The sequence below is a fragment of the Orycteropus afer genome, unplaced genomic scaffold, assembly GCF_000298275.1.
Source record: "Orycteropus afer afer isolate SDZICR_OR568_19922 unplaced genomic scaffold, OryAfe1.0 scaffold00044, whole genome shotgun sequence".
In the NCBI taxonomy this organism is placed as follows: Eukaryota; Metazoa; Chordata; class Mammalia; order Tubulidentata; family Orycteropodidae; genus Orycteropus; species Orycteropus afer.
In genome coordinates this window covers 10,964,708-10,982,233 of record NW_006921631.1, presented here as the reverse complement: position 1 = coordinate 10,982,233, position 17,526 = coordinate 10,964,708, and the positions used below count along the sequence as shown (strand labels likewise).

Genomic DNA, 17,526 nt, shown 5'->3' with positions numbered 1-17,526 from the left:
CCTGAGTGGCTGTATATATTGTTGGTGTGGGGTCAGTGGGAGCTGCAAACACTCATGCAGGAGACCTTGATAACCTTAGGCCCATAGTACTGTTTCCTCTCCCATTCAGGGATTTTATAGAATCCCTAACTTAGAATTTGAAGGATTCTTAAAGAGCGTCTCTCATTGAACTTGATTTAGTTTGGAAGTGCTTCCTGCTGAAGCACAGATTCCACCCTCAGCAGCTCCTGGATCTGGATCTTTCTTTGGAGCTCTTCCATTTAAGGCATCCATTAGCCTATCAGCCCAACCTCATTCTCTAAGATGTGGCTTTTGTCTGTGAAATCATGCCACCAAGTGTCATGGCCTTACTGTCTTACTATATGGAGAATAAGCCAGATTTTTTTTTTTTTTTTTTTGAGAATGACAGTTGCTTTTTTGAGGTACTCTGCATTTCCACAGGAGCAGAAGGAGCCAGGCAGGCTAGCATCATCCAATGTGGTCTGGACTGTGCTCCAGCTCTTGGGTAAGCTTGTGGGGCTCAGTGGTTGGGTGAGGGGCTAGCCTTCTCTCCCCAATCCTTCCCCTATGTTTATTTCTCACTCATGGGTCCAGACCTGATCCAAGGAAGTTGGCCTCTTGTGCCCCTGTTCATGCCTCCTCTACTCCTCTTAGGATGCATTGCTTCTTTTTGTCTTCCATGTATATCTAATCTCTTCCCATTCTTCAGTCATTGCTTCTTCTCACTTTCCCCAACAACCGCAGCTTGTATTGAATTTCCCTTCTCTGATTACTCAGATAGCTTCTCTTGCATGTAATAACTGGCTCTATGCAATCTTTGGTGATTCTCCGATTGATTCGTATGAGACTATCTTCTCTTTTTAATGAAGGTTGGGCAATCTACTTCCGGAGTGATACCACCTCAGAAACCCAAGGAGGGATCACTATGAGTCCGGTCCAACTTGACGGCACATAACAACAACAACAACAGTAATTTTTTTGGGAAAAGGGAGATGTCCTTTATATATTTTTTCCCTTAGAGTTGACATCATACTACTTTCTTCTCCAGTCATCCATTTCATGATAATGCTTTTCTAATCCATGGTTTACTTTTGCTTATTTCTGGTCTTTCTCACTAGATAAGCAGCTCATTATAGACAGGCCATATTATAGGTGTTTCTTGTGGTCTACAAGGAGTTCTAGTGGTGCAGTGGGTAAGGCATTTGGCTGCTAACCAGAAGGTCAGTAGTTCAAACCCAACAACTGCTCCATGGGAGAAAGATGAGGCAATCTACTTTTGTAAAGATTTACAGCCTTGGAAACCCAGCAGGGGTCGCTATGAGTCAGAATCGACTTGATGACAGTGGTTTTTTTTTTTCCCCTTTTCTCTGTGTGTGTGTGTGTGTATGTGTGTGGTTTACATATCTAGCACATAGCCTCTTTTGTTAACTCTTCACCTTATTGATACTTTTTAACAAAAAATGATTCCCTTCTGCATGCTCAGACATCTGTACATTCAGCCTTGGGTAACTAGAACAGAAATAGATGCCACATGAAAGTGAAAGAACCGACCCATGACAGGATCTTGTTTCTCATTAAATAATATCGCTGATACATTCAAGTATATATAGCTCTGAGGAGTGAATGAGATGATGTATGTAAATGGTTTACCCGGTGCCTGACACATGATTGGCATCAGAAGTTCTTAGTAGTAATGGTGGTGGTAGTAGTAATTTGTTGTTGTTGTCGTTGTTTGCCGTCGAGTCGGCCCTGACTCATAGCAACCCCTCCTTGGGTTTCCGAGGCATTATTACTACGGAAGTAGGTAGTAGTAGTAGTAACCATAATCATAATCCTAGAATTAATTCCCTTTGCTGTTGAGTCGATTGTGACTCATAGTGACCCAGTAGGACAGAGTAAAACTACCCCAGAGGGTTTCCAAGACTGTAAATCTTTACGGAAGCAGACTGCTTCATCTTTCTCCCATGGAGCAGCTGGTGGTGGGTTCAAACCACCAACCTTTTGGTTAGCAAATGAATGCTTTAATCACTCGCCACTAGAACTCCTTCTAGAAGTAAAAGTGGTAGCAGTAATGCTTAATGCCCACCGATCTACCTTTTCTGCTGCATTTATACTTTGGTAGAATCCCACATACAATGAATGAATCTATAAACTGAAATAATAACACAAGACCCTCTGAAAAGTGAGTTAGCTTGAGTTCATCAGGTCCTTTGCTCCTCACTTATTCTAAAGGCCATGAAACTGATATCATATATCTTCTTGAACTCTTGCAATCCCAGAGTATTCTCTTCATATGCATTACTATAAAAGCCAACTCCTTTTAGGTTCATGAGGGAAGGTATATTTTAGGACTTAGGTACAAATCCCTGGATTTGCTTGAGATTTGCAAGAAGGACAAATAAAAATTTGTGTGTGGGGGTTACAGTAGGGGAATGGGAGTGAGGTGGGGTGAGAACCCAAATCTTGGCCTTTTCAGGGGCTCTTTGGCCTCTGTATATGCATTTTTTTCCCCCATTAGGATGAATAGAATGGGGTAGCACATATAGAATGTAGAGTTCAGGAAAAAGGCAGAGTGAGGTGAAGCTTCTAGGACAATACTTTTCCTTGTTGATCAGTTACTAATCTAAATCCTTTCTTTTTCACCATCAAAATATAATGCTATTCTTTGAGGTTTCCCAATTAAAATCTTAGAAATGTGTAAATTTGAAGCCCTGGCAAGTCAGGCCAGTGGCTTTTCATCTCTGAAATAGGGAATGTCATTGAGTTTCAGGAAGGGAATTGCTGGAGTACTTCATTAGTCAACGTCAGTGGTTCTCAAGAATCACTTGAGGTGCTTATGAAATGCAGATTTAGAGGCCCACACCAACAGAGTGGGTATGGGACCAGGGAATGAGCATTTCATTACCACTTTGGATAATGCCTTGGGACATACTTTACTCTTCAATACCTAAATATTTCTGTCGCCATAGGTCTTCCATACTGTGATGTTCTAGCTACTACTTCTGAAACTGATAATCCCCTGCCACGTGAGAACTTTTTTTTTTTTTTAAATTTCAGAATGCTGTCTGTGTGCTCACTTCAGCAGCACGTATGAAAAAAATGATGCAGAGACAATTAGCATAGGCCCTGCACAGGGACGAGGTGCACATTTGTAAAGCATTCCATAGTTTTTCATAGAGCTGGACACTTGTGATTTGTATATTTTTCTATATTTATGTTATGTGTCAGAAATTTTTTTTAAAAAAAGCATCAGTTTCCTTTTTGTTAATGTCACTGTGACATATGACCCAAACCCAAGAATTTTTGGTTCATCAGGAAACTATTTTAAAGCAGATTGTTTTTAACCACATAGACAAAGTACACAAAGAGGACATGGAGTGAAAACTTATTATGGAACTGTGGTTTGCCAGTGGGCAGCTGCCATCTAAGACATATTAAGACCCACGTGTGTATGATTGTTAAAAGGTGTAGCATTTCTCTGGTTGTGGGGTTGGGAGAGGAAGAAAGGAAGACACACGCATACACGTGATACATCCATACATGCACACATCAGCTCTTTACTGATTACCATGAGCCTAAACTCATTTCAGCTGAGATGACTGGTTAGCCAAAAGCTAAAGCCCACATGTGACAGCTTGGGTGTCTGTCCCTGCTGGTCATAGCCTTGGCTTCACTCATTGCCTGCTAATCAGAGCCTGGGAACCTCTAGCCATTTCTGCTTGCTGGATGCTTGCTTTCTACATGAAACCAAGAAACACAGGCACTCCCAAGCCTGAGTGCAGTAGGAGAAAGGGATGGCTCTGTCTGCTATCTTTTCCTAAGCCCCTTCTCACATAGGTCCAATAGCACCCGTGAGGACCCGACCACCAGGTTACAGCAGTCTCTGGCATTCAGAGCAACTTTCCAACAAATCTCTTTTTATTGACATTTTCTCCAATTTAACCATCTCTCAATTGCATTTGAATCAGTTGAGAGAAAGAGAGGGAAGGAATAGGGAAGAGCCCCACCACCACCACCCTCCTCCCGTCTCTCTTGAAAAAGCAGCTCACAACCAGCTTTATTTGGTAAAATGCTGCAATAGATGCTTGTCAGAAATAATTTATTCCTGTTAGCTGTAATCTGAAAGAAAACAGATACAAGTCCTATAGTTAAAAAAAAAAAGTAAAGTAGTCTTGCTTTCGCTGACAGTACAAAGGTGTCATATACAAGAAGGATTGACACAGACCAAGGGGTCTTGTGGGAAATATGATAATAACTATAAAGAAGACAGATTATTCCCCAGTTGCCAACATTCAAACCTTTTTACAGTCAGTTCAAACATATAAAACTTTATTGCTCTAGCAGAAAGGGGAACAATTTCTGGTTGCACAGCTTTCCCAGGGCTGGGTTTATACTGTCTGTGTTATTGCTCTATAGTGGCATTTTAAAGTTTATTGAACAAGACTTTTACAATTGAAGGAAGTATATAAAACTGTAAATTTATTAGATTTTTCAGGATAAGTGCCCTTTCTAGTTGTGCTCAAGAATTCGGAGCTATGAGAAACTGCTAGTTATAAGACTTATTAATATTAAAGACTGAGAGTACGCACATTTTATACCTTAACTGATCTCAAAAATAATATTATCATATTACTGAACATCATAGCTTTGATGTTGTGCAACTGAGCATGTGGATGGATACACACATGTAAGACTCCATGTACCAGATGTGTTTATTTTTCACTGGCTAAAAAGTTAGCTTTCGTTATATCGCATTTTATTTGATTTTAATACATTCGGTCAGGATAGTCCTCTGTTTGTTGAAAGATGTCTCAGGGTAAATGTCTTTTTTTCCCTCAAATCCTGGCTGATTTGCCAGCATTTCTCAGTCTGCATATATAACTCAAGTACAGGTGGTGGGTTTTAAGAACATGTTTTGTGGTGAAGTAATACATTGTGGCATTCACAAAAAGAACCTTATACTTTTGACAATCAAAATACTACTGAAAGGAGCTCTCTCATGTTTTCCAACTTCTCATTTTTCATTTCTTAAAATGTTTTGGGGACCTGTTTTGAGAATTGTGTCGTGTTTCTGATTATCTGCACAGGGTTTTTCCACCTTGGCACTATTGACATTTTGGGCCGGGTAACTCTTTGTTGGGGTGAGTCTTCTGTACCTGGTAGGAGTTTTAGCACTGTCCTTGAACTCTGAATACTAGATGCCAATAGCACCGCCTTCTCCCCATTTAAAAAAAAAAAAAAAAGTCTTCAGATGTTGCCGAATATTCCCTGTGCGGCAAAATCACCCCTAGTTAAGAGCCTGTCATCGATAGAATATTATGATATATTTTTAGAAAAAAAATTCATGTATATAAATAATATGGAGTGTGTTTGGTTATACTTTTTAAATTCTAATACTTGATATATTTTTTTAAAGTCAGAAACACTCTAAGTCAATCTAATATATGAACACTTAGAGTTACCAAACAAAATGTATGATAGGATTAATTACTTTCACAAATAATCTTACTGTGGACATCTTTTAAATAATATATTCCTCAAAGAATGTAATACATAACACACTCTAAAATTTTAACTTTAAATTTAACTTTTGAAGACTACAATACTCTGTAATAGAAGGTTTAGCATGTTTGCTTGCCAGTTTTTGAGGGCGTGTGAAAATGAGTATGTCCACTTATTGCATATTCTTTTTGTATTACCTGATGCTAAACCACTTATGAAGGGGAGCTCTGGTGGCATAGTGCCTAAGGCACTTGACTGCTAACCAGAAGGCTGGTGGTTCAAACCCACCAGCCACTCCTCGGAAGGAAGATGGGGCAATCTACTTCCGTAGTGATACTGCCTTGGAAACTCAAGGAGGGGTTGCTATGAGTCGGGTCTGACTTGACAGCAAATAATAACAACAACAACAACAAACCACTTATTTGGTTTTTCATATGTATATGCAGAAACATGCATATATACACAGATAATGTGACTACACAGTAAAAGAATTTGAGAAGTACAGAGAGTATTTGATTATAATATTCTCCTTTGGCATACTTAATTTTGAGGTATCACCAGCTTGCCTTTAATTTAGAATTTTTAAACCTCTTCAGAAGGTTTTTAGTAGCAGATACATGAAAAAACACTCAAAGACGTTGTTTTATAGCATTCATTCATCTTCACACGACCTAAAGTTATACAAGCAGCTACGTGTGAATGGCACTTTGATCTGAGATTTTGTGTTAATTTGTCTAATGGCCATAGCATTTGCAGAAATAATTAAGCTAATATGTTTTCAAAAGAGATTAAATTTTAATAGGCCTTTGGTTTTTGCCTGCCTGAGTTTTGGAGTTCTATGCTTGATTTTTTTTTTTTTTTTTTTTAAATTTCAGACACTTGAGGCTTACTAACGGTTGTCTTGAAAGTGTCTCAGTTCTTTTAGTTGGTGGTGTGACCGTTCTTTTCCGTCTACAGTCTCTGATAGCTAGGCTGTGTTAGCCACACAACCCTGGATCTTTCTCCTCTGCTTGTCACCTCTGTAGGTTATTGGGCCACTAGGCTTTGGGCATGTCCAAGATTTCCTTTTGTGAAGATGTGGAACATCCGTAAGAAGTACGGCATGACTCAGTTCATGCTTTTCTAATAAGCTGGTTATAAATTACCTGTTAGAAAAGCAAATTATGTTGAAAATCTGCTAGTACATCTGACTAAGAAACCTGTGGTGATCCTCTTAGTGAACCACAGGATCTGTTGGTAATCATCTCTTTAGTTACACCTGGTTTTCTTAAATTATAATACATTTTGCTTAGATTTTTAAATTATTATTATCTATGCCAGTGTGGTACCTATATGTAATAGCTATGTCTTGCCCCGATTCATGGAGTCACCTGAAAATACTTATCTTTGAACATGGAACATCTGGGGTTATGCTCAGCCCTGTTTATTAGGCAGATTACCATCTTACAAATTATCATTACACCACTTTACAAGGTTAGATAATACAATCTTAGACCTTAAAAATAATGAGAACCAGAAAGATTCACCTACACTGAGCCAGGCATGCATGCCCAGTTGGACACAAAGACTAAGCAGGAAATGCACACCCAGTAGGGCATGCATGAGAGTTGAGCATATACACAGAATCAAGCATGTACATGGAGTCAAGCATACACATGGAACACACGTGGAGTCAGGGATACACAGCCAGATAGGCAGGTACACAACTTGAAATGTACATGAGGTTGGGCATATACACGGAGGCAGGCATGCACACAGAGTTGTGCATGTGGACCCAGTCAAGCATGTGCATGGAGTCATAGTGAAGAGGAGAAATCTTGATCAAGTCTTACTAGCCTTCTGGATTCTTAGGCCAACTTCTGGATACAATGGAGGAGGCAACAGGAATGTGATCTTAGAAAAACCCTCAGCCCAACAAGGGAAGCCTCTAAAGAAAATGAACTCTCATCTCAGTCACAGCTAAATTCTTGGGAAGATTTAGGTAGAAAACTTAGGTCCTATACTTGTCCCAAATTACTTAACTATCTTGAAGTTACTTGACTATCCTGGTAAGTTTGCCATCTGTAACAGTGAGTTGAAAGGGCCTTTGGATGCTTTGGAGGCTGAATGGGAACGAACAGGAACAACATGAAACAGCAATGTCAGGGAAGTCAGTAAGCCCTGAATCTTTTATGAGGCCTTGGATATTCTGATCACAGCTCCACTGACACTGAGATTGGAATACAGATTACGAGAGGGAGCGTCCGTGACATGAAGCCCAGGCTTAAATCTTCCCAAGGTTTTAACGTGCCTTTCCATATGAATATTTTGTTATTTTATTTGGCAGTGTTCCCGTAGGAGGCCAGGAAAGAGAGCATTGACTGAGCCAGGGGCAGGGCGTGACTAGAGATGGAATGGATGAGAACAGTATTGTGGCCGGGGTGTGTGTGTGTGTGTGTGTGTGTGTGAGAGAGAGAGAGAGAGAGAGAGAGAGAGAGACAGACAGACAGAGACAGACAGACAGAAAAGCACAAATCCCTTTGTAATCCGTCATCATATAAGGCCCTGATGTTAAAACCACTAGAACTGTTTATGAATTCACTCCAGCTTCATAGTGAGTGGAAGGAAAGAAAATAAGACCCCCACGCTGAAATGAATTTATGCTGAAGAGCTTGTCTTGGGAATGCAAATGGGTTTAAGAGTCTCCAAATGAGCTGCCCTTTGGGGAAAAGGGAAAAAAAAAAAAAATCTCCCAAGACTGGAAGGACAATGAGAAGAGGTGAAGATGGGATTCTGGTGATTCCTTAGGGGGAAGCCAGAAATGACCTGCCGAAATGACCTATTGCAAGGAGGAGGTTGCCTGGTTTTAGCACTTGAGGTGGTTTAATTTCCAACTCAACAGAAAACATGGTGAGAACTAGGAGCCAGGCAAATGCTTTGGATTACACTGTCTTGATTGGAGGTTCCAGTCTAAGCCAAAAGCATTGGCTTAGTCCAGAGAGCCATAGGCATCCTGGGCATGAAGCAAGGTCACTGGAGTGCTGGACTATGATTTACTTTACTGAAGGATTGCGTGGGGCAAGTATAGTAGTCTGAATTTTGCTTTAATGTGCATGTCCACTTTTGGTAGGTCATACTGACTCCTAGCCAACTTGCAGGTTGGTTGGGGTGGTAGAGTGACCCTTAGCCTGATATAAGGCACAGAAGCAGAGTGAGCTGGAGTGACTAAGTGACCACCCAGGCCCTAGTAAAGCAGGGATCAGAACCAGAATTCTTGGTAGCACCCTCTTTGGTCAGAGAGGGTTATGTATTATAATACTGCATAAGGAGCAGATGTGGATGAGTGAGGGATAGTTACTCATTAGGAGCTCTGGTAGCATAGTGCCTAAGGCACTTAACTGCTAACCAGAAGGCTGGCAGTTCAAACCCACCAGCCGCTCCCTGGAAGGAAGATGGGGCAGTCTACTTCCGTAGTGATACTACCTTGGAAACCCATGGAGGGGTTGCTATGAGTCGGGTCCAACTCGATGGCACATAACAACAACAAGTTACTCGTTTAACAAATATTTATCAGGTAACTGAATATGTCAGGTGCCCAGCGAAGTACTTTTTATATATTTAATCTCACAAGAAATCTGGGGTACAAGTAAGATATTTATCCCTATTTCAGAGATGGGAAAACTGAGGCCAAAGAAGTAATCTAGCTAGATTTAGAAAATGAGGTAGAACCAGATTCTAAACCCAGGGTATCTTCAAAGTACTTGGCTTTGGGTACAGCAAATTTTGCCCATCAGTTTAGGCTGAATCCATTCCTTCATTTCAGCCACAGCTTATTGAGTACTTACTGTATGCCATCTAGGTGCTGGGGATGCAGACCAGAGGACAGAGCCCCACCTCTCCAGGTGCTCACTGTCATGGGGACACACAAGCAAATCGTCAATGTCAGGGATATCATAGTTGCTCTGAAAAGGCTGGGCATGGTGCTCATGGGGTCTGCCACCCCACAGTGTCAGTAACAGCAGAGACAGGCTCAGTGTAGCCCATGCAGCTCCAGGGAGTCACTTTGGTCACCATCTATTACCCTAAAGGCTCCATCTTCCTCTGATGTATGACACTGAGTGAGCAGACTTCTCTCTTGTAAAGTGGAAGCTGATTGGCAGAAGGAGGCTGTGGACAAAATGGAAAGCAGCCCCCAGAGAAACAGGTTCAGCTGCTTATTTTAGGAAATCCTCTAGTCTTGTCAGCCTGAAATCGTGGAAGAACAAAGATTGGTTCATTTAAACAGTAAGAATAAGGGGGGGGGGGGGCGCTAAGAGGAGGGAAAATAAAGCAAACCTCTATGTTGAAAAATTTACTGCTGGGCAGGCTTCTAGTTTCGGAGGGGGATTCTCATGTTCCAGGGTACTTTCAGATTCTGATGGCAATTCAGGAAAGACTGCTATAACCTTGACACCTTGTCCTGGGGGACTGAGCACACCACCACCATGACTTTGTGCACAGACCACCTACCGCAATTTCTTACATAGGTCTGCAGGCCAGTCTCTTGATAACATGGGAAAGCAGCCTAAGCCATATTTGTTGGGTGAGTGGAAGAGTGAAGGCAAGTGTTGAAAAGCCAAGAAAAAAAGAATTAAAACAAAAATGTGCCTCAGGCTCATTTCAGCTGGCAGCATAATTTCCCTCCTCTTTGCCTTTTGAATTTAATATTTTTACAGAAACATTACCCTAGACTCAATTTTCATTTGACAGTGAAATACCAAAAGGCTCCAAATACCAGAGGGCTCTGTCCTGCAGTGTGGGTTGCCCTTGAACCACACCCAAATCAAACCAAACTCACTGTTGTCCAGTTGATTCCAATTCATAGTGACCCTATAGGACAGAGTAGAACTGCCTCATAGGGTTTCCAAAGCTGTAAATCGTTACAGTAGTAGACTGCCTCATCTTTCTCCTGCAGAGTAGCTGGTAGGTTTAAACCACCAATCTTTTGGTTAGCAGATGAGTGCTTTACCATTACTATACCACCAGCTCTCTTTTGCCCTTGATCCAGAACACCTGGAAAATCTGCTGGAGGTGGGGGTGTCACAGATCTCCAGGGGCCAGTGGGCAAAATGCTCCCCAGGTGGGAGATTGCTGGGGACTCAGGAGATAATGCAATTTTATGGGTGCAGTCAGTGAGCAGACCACTTAACTATGAATCTGAGAATTGTTTTTGAGGATCAAATGCACAAATTATGTAGAGTGCTTAGAGCAAGGCCTGACACATGCATAAGGGCTCATTAAATATTAGCTGGTGTTCCTGTTTCTTACTGGGCAAAGCAGTGTGCTCCTTTTTTTCCAAAATTGGTAACTGATATCAGAAAAGAGGGGCTCTCTCACAGTCAGGGGAGAATTTCTTTTTTGATACTTGTATCCTTTTTTTATTTTTTTCCTTTTCTCCTTCTAGTTCTTTCCTTTCTTGTTAGTGAGTCACCAGAATTAGATTTTATTCTGGGGGACTTCTTCAATACTGTTGAATATATTGAGTGTATGGAAAGGGCAGGCTTTCTACGTAAAAAGAAGAAGCTGGAGGGTTTAAGGAGGCAGGGTGTGTGGAAAGCAAAGAAGATCAGAAAAGGGACACCAACATGAGGATATTTAATGATTTGAAATGTGGTGAAACATGGATGTTAGTGAGTGAGAAGTGACAGCTGAGTAGAAGGTGGGCTACAAGAATGTATCCTCCTTATATCCCACCTGTGACTGTTGACCCCATCTGTCCAGCCAGGTGTGAGTTCTAGTATAACAACAGTAGCAGTGTCAAGAACAGCAAGACCGGTGCCAGCACAAAGGAGCCTGCAGCCGAGTGGGTGGAGAAAGGCATCCCTCTTACGGCACCCTCTTGCTGGTGATGCTTTTACTCGTTTCCTCCACACCTTTGCTACCATTTGTTTCTGGTGACACAGAAGGGGGCAAAAAACAAAAATATATCAGCCTATCACCTTGAAGAAAGGCCTGGTGATCTACTTCCAAGAAACCAGCCATTGAAAACCTCTTAGAGCACATTTCTACTCTGACACACGTAGGGTCTCCATGAGTTGGGGTTGACTCTCCACCATTATGGAAGAACAAGGCTGAGCTGTCAGCAACCAAAATACCTGCTAACCCAGAAGCAGAGAGGTGAATCCTTTCACCGAAACGCTTATCATCTCAGTTTTCTCTTTTCGCAATGCTCCCCTCCTTTTCCTCTTCATACCAGTTAGTTGACTCTCTGTGACAAGCTTGAGAGTCCAGTTTGTCACAAAACTCAGCATGGGGAGAAACCAGGTCATGGAAGTTGCTTTCTGGACATAAAATGCCCACAAGCATGGGTTTTTCTCCCACAAGCTTAATCTTGGTTGATGTATATGTCTGCACATGGAAGGAGGAAGAAAATGATAGTAATGCTCCATTTATACATACCCAGCCAATGTGTTGAGGACCTTTGCTGTCTGCCGGGGGCGCTAGAATGAATTCTCATAGATTGAGAGTCTAAAGAACCATGGCTGTGGGGGGCAAGATCAGGGTGGTGGAGAGGGCAGGTTATCGAAATTGAATTGGGGGCTGAAGAGCTAAGACAACTGTATCGGTTCCCCTCTTCTCCCCTTTGCTGTTTTTTTTTTCCATAAGAGAATCGGAAGGGTCCCATCTGCCTTTCAGGGAAGGGTCATGCTTGGTGACTGGTAACATCTGGGGTAGGCCCCGTTCATTATGCCACCCAGAGTATCAAAGTAGCTTAGGCGTTGAAACCAGGGAAGGGAAAAGGGATTAAAAAAAAAAAAAAAAAAAAAATCTGCTGCTGCCAATCGGGCAGCTCTCTGTCTGCTGTCTGCAGGCTGCTGCTACCCACTCGTTACAATTAAAATGAAGTGTCCGTCAGCGGCTATCTTCTCTGTGTGGCCCATATGTTTCTGAGCTGATACTGTCCGGATTATTCTGTTCGGGAAAACGATAACGGCTGTTTATAACCTTGGCAAAGACTGAGGCCTAATCAGGCTGGAGCACATTTTCACCGACTGGCTGATAGCAGCCTTATCGCTGGGGAGAGATAGGCCAAAATAAGCAGATTTGTGATCACAGGAGCCTAATCGAGTGGTACACACTCTGGCCCGGGCTTTATTTTTAGATTCCTTTTCCCTGGTTGATATCAGAAGGCACAGAGGAAGGAGGTGGGGTGGTAGTGATGTGTGCCCCCGTGGGGGTCAGAGTGAGACGGGGAGGGATGTTAATCAACACTCCAGGCAGAGGGTCAGCCCAGCTTCCAGTGCTCCGGGCTCCCTCCAAATGAGGGAGAACACGCGCAGGTCTTAGGAGACAAAGGAAGGGAAGTGACTGCGCTTCCTGCCTGGTGTGTGGGCCCCGGTGCCTGTTCAGCTCAGCATCTCCCTGCTGTTGGAGTCTCCAGCTGGACAGGGTGGCTTAAGCACTTGGGTTTGGAAACATAGTTCCCTCTCCATGTTCCCTGCTTACCTTTTGCTTGCTTTCTTAATTGTTATGGCCTGGAGGTCTTCATGGTATCCCTCCACAGTGACGTTTCCTGAGCAGCTCTCACTCGGCCTCTCACATTATTATAGAGCAACTACATGATGGCTTAGGGGAGAGGGAAGGGACACACAGAGGCCCATGAGTATGTAGAAAGGACTTTGATTGTGGCACATCAGGGTATGTAAATTGAAGCCCACTAAGTGGCTGATTCGTGAATGATACTGAACTCCCGGAGGAGGGGTAACTTTTCAGAAAGGGCCACATTTCTGCCTCTGGTTGAAGCCTTCAAGTAAAGGCCCTTTGAGCTTGTCCTTACTGTTGCTGTTAACTGCCACTGAGTTGGTCTCTGGCTCATGGCAACATCACGCAGAGTGGAGCTAAACACGTCCAGTCCTGTGCCATCGTCATCTACCGTGATCCGTAGGATTTCACTGACCTATATTTGGAAGTAAATCACCAGGCATTTCCTTCTAGTCTGTCTTAGTCTGGACGTTCCCTGTTACCTTTTCAGCATTGTAGCAACACACAAGCCCCTATTCACAGATGGGTGTTGGTTACGCTTCAGGTGCATTGGCTGAGAATTCAATCCAGGTCTCCCACATGGAAGGCAAGAACTGATAGATAAAAGCCAAACCTGCAGCTAGCGTTTAGTTCCAGATGTAATTCTCCAAAACCCTTAAGTTACACATGGGCCTTGACAGAGGTGTGGTTCTAGAACAGTTGTGAATTTAAGGAATCCAGGGTCAAGCATTTTTGAGGTCAAGCATGTGAGGAAAAAAAAAGCAAGAGGTAAGACACAATAGGCAGTAAATGCCATAAAAGAAGGGGGAGACAGAAGTATTGTTTGTGTTAAACAGTGAAATTGTGCATGTTTTTGGTTCGTTCTGCATAAACCTTCCTATCCTAAAGTACCTCAGGCTTTTACTCTATGTTCTCCACTGCCTGTCTATCTCTCTCCATGTCCTGCCTCCTCCTGTCCTCTCCCTGCTCTCTGTGCAGCTGCTTGGTTGGTGAGTCACTTGCCTTCCTAAGCCTGAAAGAGGAGAATCAGGTGGTGGGAAGGAGGAGTAAGACACCAGTGTGCGGGGAAGAGGGGAGAGCAGCAGAGAACATTATTACCATTATCATGCTAATCCATTTACCAAACCCAAACCCAAACCCACTGCTGTCAAATTGATTCTCACTCATAGTGACCCTATGGAACAGAGTAGAACTACTCTATAGGGTTTTCAAAGCTATAATCTTTACGGAAACAGACTGCCACATCTTTCACCTGCAGAATGGCTGGCAAGTTCAAACTTTCAACCTTCAGGTTAGCAGCAGAGTACTTTAACCACTGTGCCACCAGAGCCCTTAATCCATTTACAAGGCTCCCTTTATCATTAGGGAGCTCTGGTAGCATAGTGGCTAAGACACTTGCCTGCTAACCAGACGGCTGGCGGTTCAAACCCACCAGCCACTCCTCGGAAGGAAGGTTGGGCAATCCTACTTCCGTAGTGATACTGCCTCGGAAACCCAAGGAGGGGTCGCTATGAGTCGGGTTTGACTCAACGGCACATAACAACAACAACAACAACAACTTTATCATTAATCATTGAACAGCAGAACCTCCTCATACCACCTAAAATAAAAATCACCTGTACCTATCCACTGCCATCCAGTTGATTCTGACTCAGTGACCCTATAGCACACAGTAGAACTGACCCATAGGATTTCCATAGGGTTTCTGTAATCTTTACAGAAGCAGACTGCCTTATCTTTCTCCCACAAAGTGGCTGAAAGGTTTGAGCTACTACTGACTTTTGGTTAGCAGCCGAGTGCTTAATCACTGTACCACCAGGGCTCCTATTTGTGCCTCTAAACCAAATCAAACCAAACCAAACCCACTATCAATAAGTCGATTCTAACTCTGACCTTTTAGGACAGAGTACAGCTGCCCCATAGGGTTTCCAAGGCTGCAAATGTTTACAAAAGCAGACTGCCATATCTTTCTCCCACTGAGTGGCTGGTGGGTTCGAACTACTGACCTTTTTTTGGTCAGCAGTGGACGGCCTCTTGGGGGAAAAAAAAATCTGCTAAAGCCAAATGATATGGTGAAGCAGGAGGAGAAGGGGAAAATTACATATAAACAAAAGGGTTCAAACCCAATCTTGCTGTCATTTATATCTTCACATGTATGATTTGACAGCTCACATGTTGCAAAATGGGCAACTGATTGATAATTTAGGAAAAATCACCCAAGTTCAGAGAGAATTTTTAAGGTATGGTTCAAAATATAATGAAGTTATTAAATAGTCATTTTTAAAAATTCAAACAAAGCTTTTTCTATACTATTTTTCTTCTTTTTGGAAGTTAGATATAGATGCACTGAATATAAATGATTTTGATTAATGCTTTAAATTCACTAATTGTCTCAATAAAGGATATCTTGAAATTATGCGCATAGAGTTCTTAGTGAGATAGAAAGCTGAAGCTGGAAGAGACCTTACATGTGATCTAGTTCAATCCTCTCATTGTCTATTAAACCTTTTGTTAAGAGTTCTTTAAGCAAGGGCTAGGCCTTCATTTGTCAAGTCACACATAGACTGCTTACATTGTCTTTGGAGCAGTTATTCTTACAGGGAACACCATAGCTCTTGCAAACACGTATTACTTTGTGTTACAGACATTTAGCAGGGACTAAAGGGACAAGAGGAAGGACTTCTACTTTCTTAGCTATAGTTGCTAAGATGGTGGAGATAACAATTAGGAGTCCACAGAAGAGGACACATTCACATGTAGGCCTGAGTATCTTCTGAGAAATAATACAGCAATTGGCCAATGGAATGGAATAGCTTCCATATTCCTTTAGGCAGGACTTCAAATTCTCTAAATTTCTTGTTAAAATTCATTCTCTTTGTCAAGAGATTGTATTATTTTAGTTCTAACTACCAAACCTTATTGGTCACATGTGTTAGAATCATAGAATCTTAGAGCTGCAAGAACATACTCTAAAGACTACTTCTACATTTTGTAGATGAGGAAATCAAAGCCCAAGAGAGAGAACTAGAGCTGCCCAATGAGCCTGAGCCAAAATTAGAACTAGGATTAGAACCTTCTAGCTCAGTGCTTTTTTTCATCTTGTTGATGACTATATTATGATTTAGTTATAGGATGAACCATTTAAAATAAATCCCTTAACTGTCCATGACACTGTTTATTCATCTGTAAAATGAGCATTGTAATTTCCCAATTGATTTTTAAGTTCATCGAGAGCTGGGACTGTGCCATTCATCTCCGTATTTCCCAAGGCACCTAACTCATCCAGTGCTTTGCACACGGAGCTGCTCAATACATGTTGAATATTGAATAGCTGAATGAATGAATGAATATGACTTTTAATTGGACTTCTCCAGTGATGACTCTTTCATTAAATGATTTCTCTAAGTTGTGTGTACATTTCCACCCATTTATTTCTTAGATCTCTTTCAGGAGAAGCAATGAAAAATGATGTGATGTCTTTGGTAGTGCTGATGGAAGAGCTTTCAGTACTGCAGAGGCCTGATGATAATTGTGGGGGTTTTGTGTTTGTTTGTTTTCTTTACACTTGGTTGTTCAGGAAGGCTTGGAAAGCCCCAGTGATCCTGAGGGTCAGTTGGCTTTACGATTCTCTGTAGCAGAGGTCAACACGTTCTTAGCTAACCAAGAAGCCTCTCACAGCTACAGTATATAGCTGTGAGATCTTTGTCCTGAAGAGGAAAAGAAGAACTTAGGTGGGACCATGAGTGAGGACTTTATCTAACTTGTTTTCTGCTATATCCTTGTGCTAGAATAATACTTGGACTGTAGTAAGTACTTGATAAATATTTGTTAAGAGAATAAATAAATATGGATGGTCTACTTGAATAGCCAATGTCTTCAAAATAGGAGTTGGACTGGATGACTACCAAGTTCTTTTCCAAATATATATGTGAATTATTTGAGTTGCTTCCTCAGACTGAGACAGCCTGGCTGAGAGAAGGTCTATTCCTCCAAGTGTAAATCCTGTTGGTCAATTAAAAGTCCATATCGCTGGACTTATGACTGACACTTCTGACCATTTATAGTCCAAGTTCCTTCCCTCTCATCCTCACCCCATAAGAGGAGCACCCACAAAGGCATATTGCCTGCTTAGGTTTTTCAAAGAGGCAATTCAAAGAGGTCAGAATTTAAGGCAGAGAAAAATTTTGGGGTGTGGTAAATTAAAAAAAAAATGCTGTGCTTCTGAAGCCAACTTGCTTTTCAGAGACATGTGACTGGCATATTTGGGTCATTAAATATAAAGGCATTCTGCTTATGAATTATGCTAGCAAGATGTTTTCAGATCATATGAAAACGGTGTGTGTAGTGACTGCCAAGTAGTGTTTTTATGTGTATGTCTCTGTGCACATCCCCCACTGATCTCTGTGAGGCAGTGGTACTTGGCATCAGATGCAGCATCATTCATTCCCAGCTCACAAAACCTTTCATAAACATTCAGTCACTTCAGACTCCTGTGAGTTAAATAAATAATAAGATCCTTACCCC

At 41.9% G+C, this 17,526-nt stretch overlaps 1 protein-coding gene and 1 non-coding gene across 2 annotated transcripts in view; both read left to right on the top strand.

Moving 5' to 3' along the window:
• PBX1 (PBX homeobox 1) overlaps positions 1-17,526 on the top strand; it is a 347,184-nt gene that overhangs the window by 162,560 nt on the left and 167,098 nt on the right. The gene's annotated exons all lie outside the window — the stretch shown is intronic.
• LOC122149744 lies at positions 3,070-3,171 on the top strand. Its single transcript, XR_006163307.1, has one exon. It is a non-coding gene; the product is annotated as a U6 spliceosomal RNA (small nuclear RNA).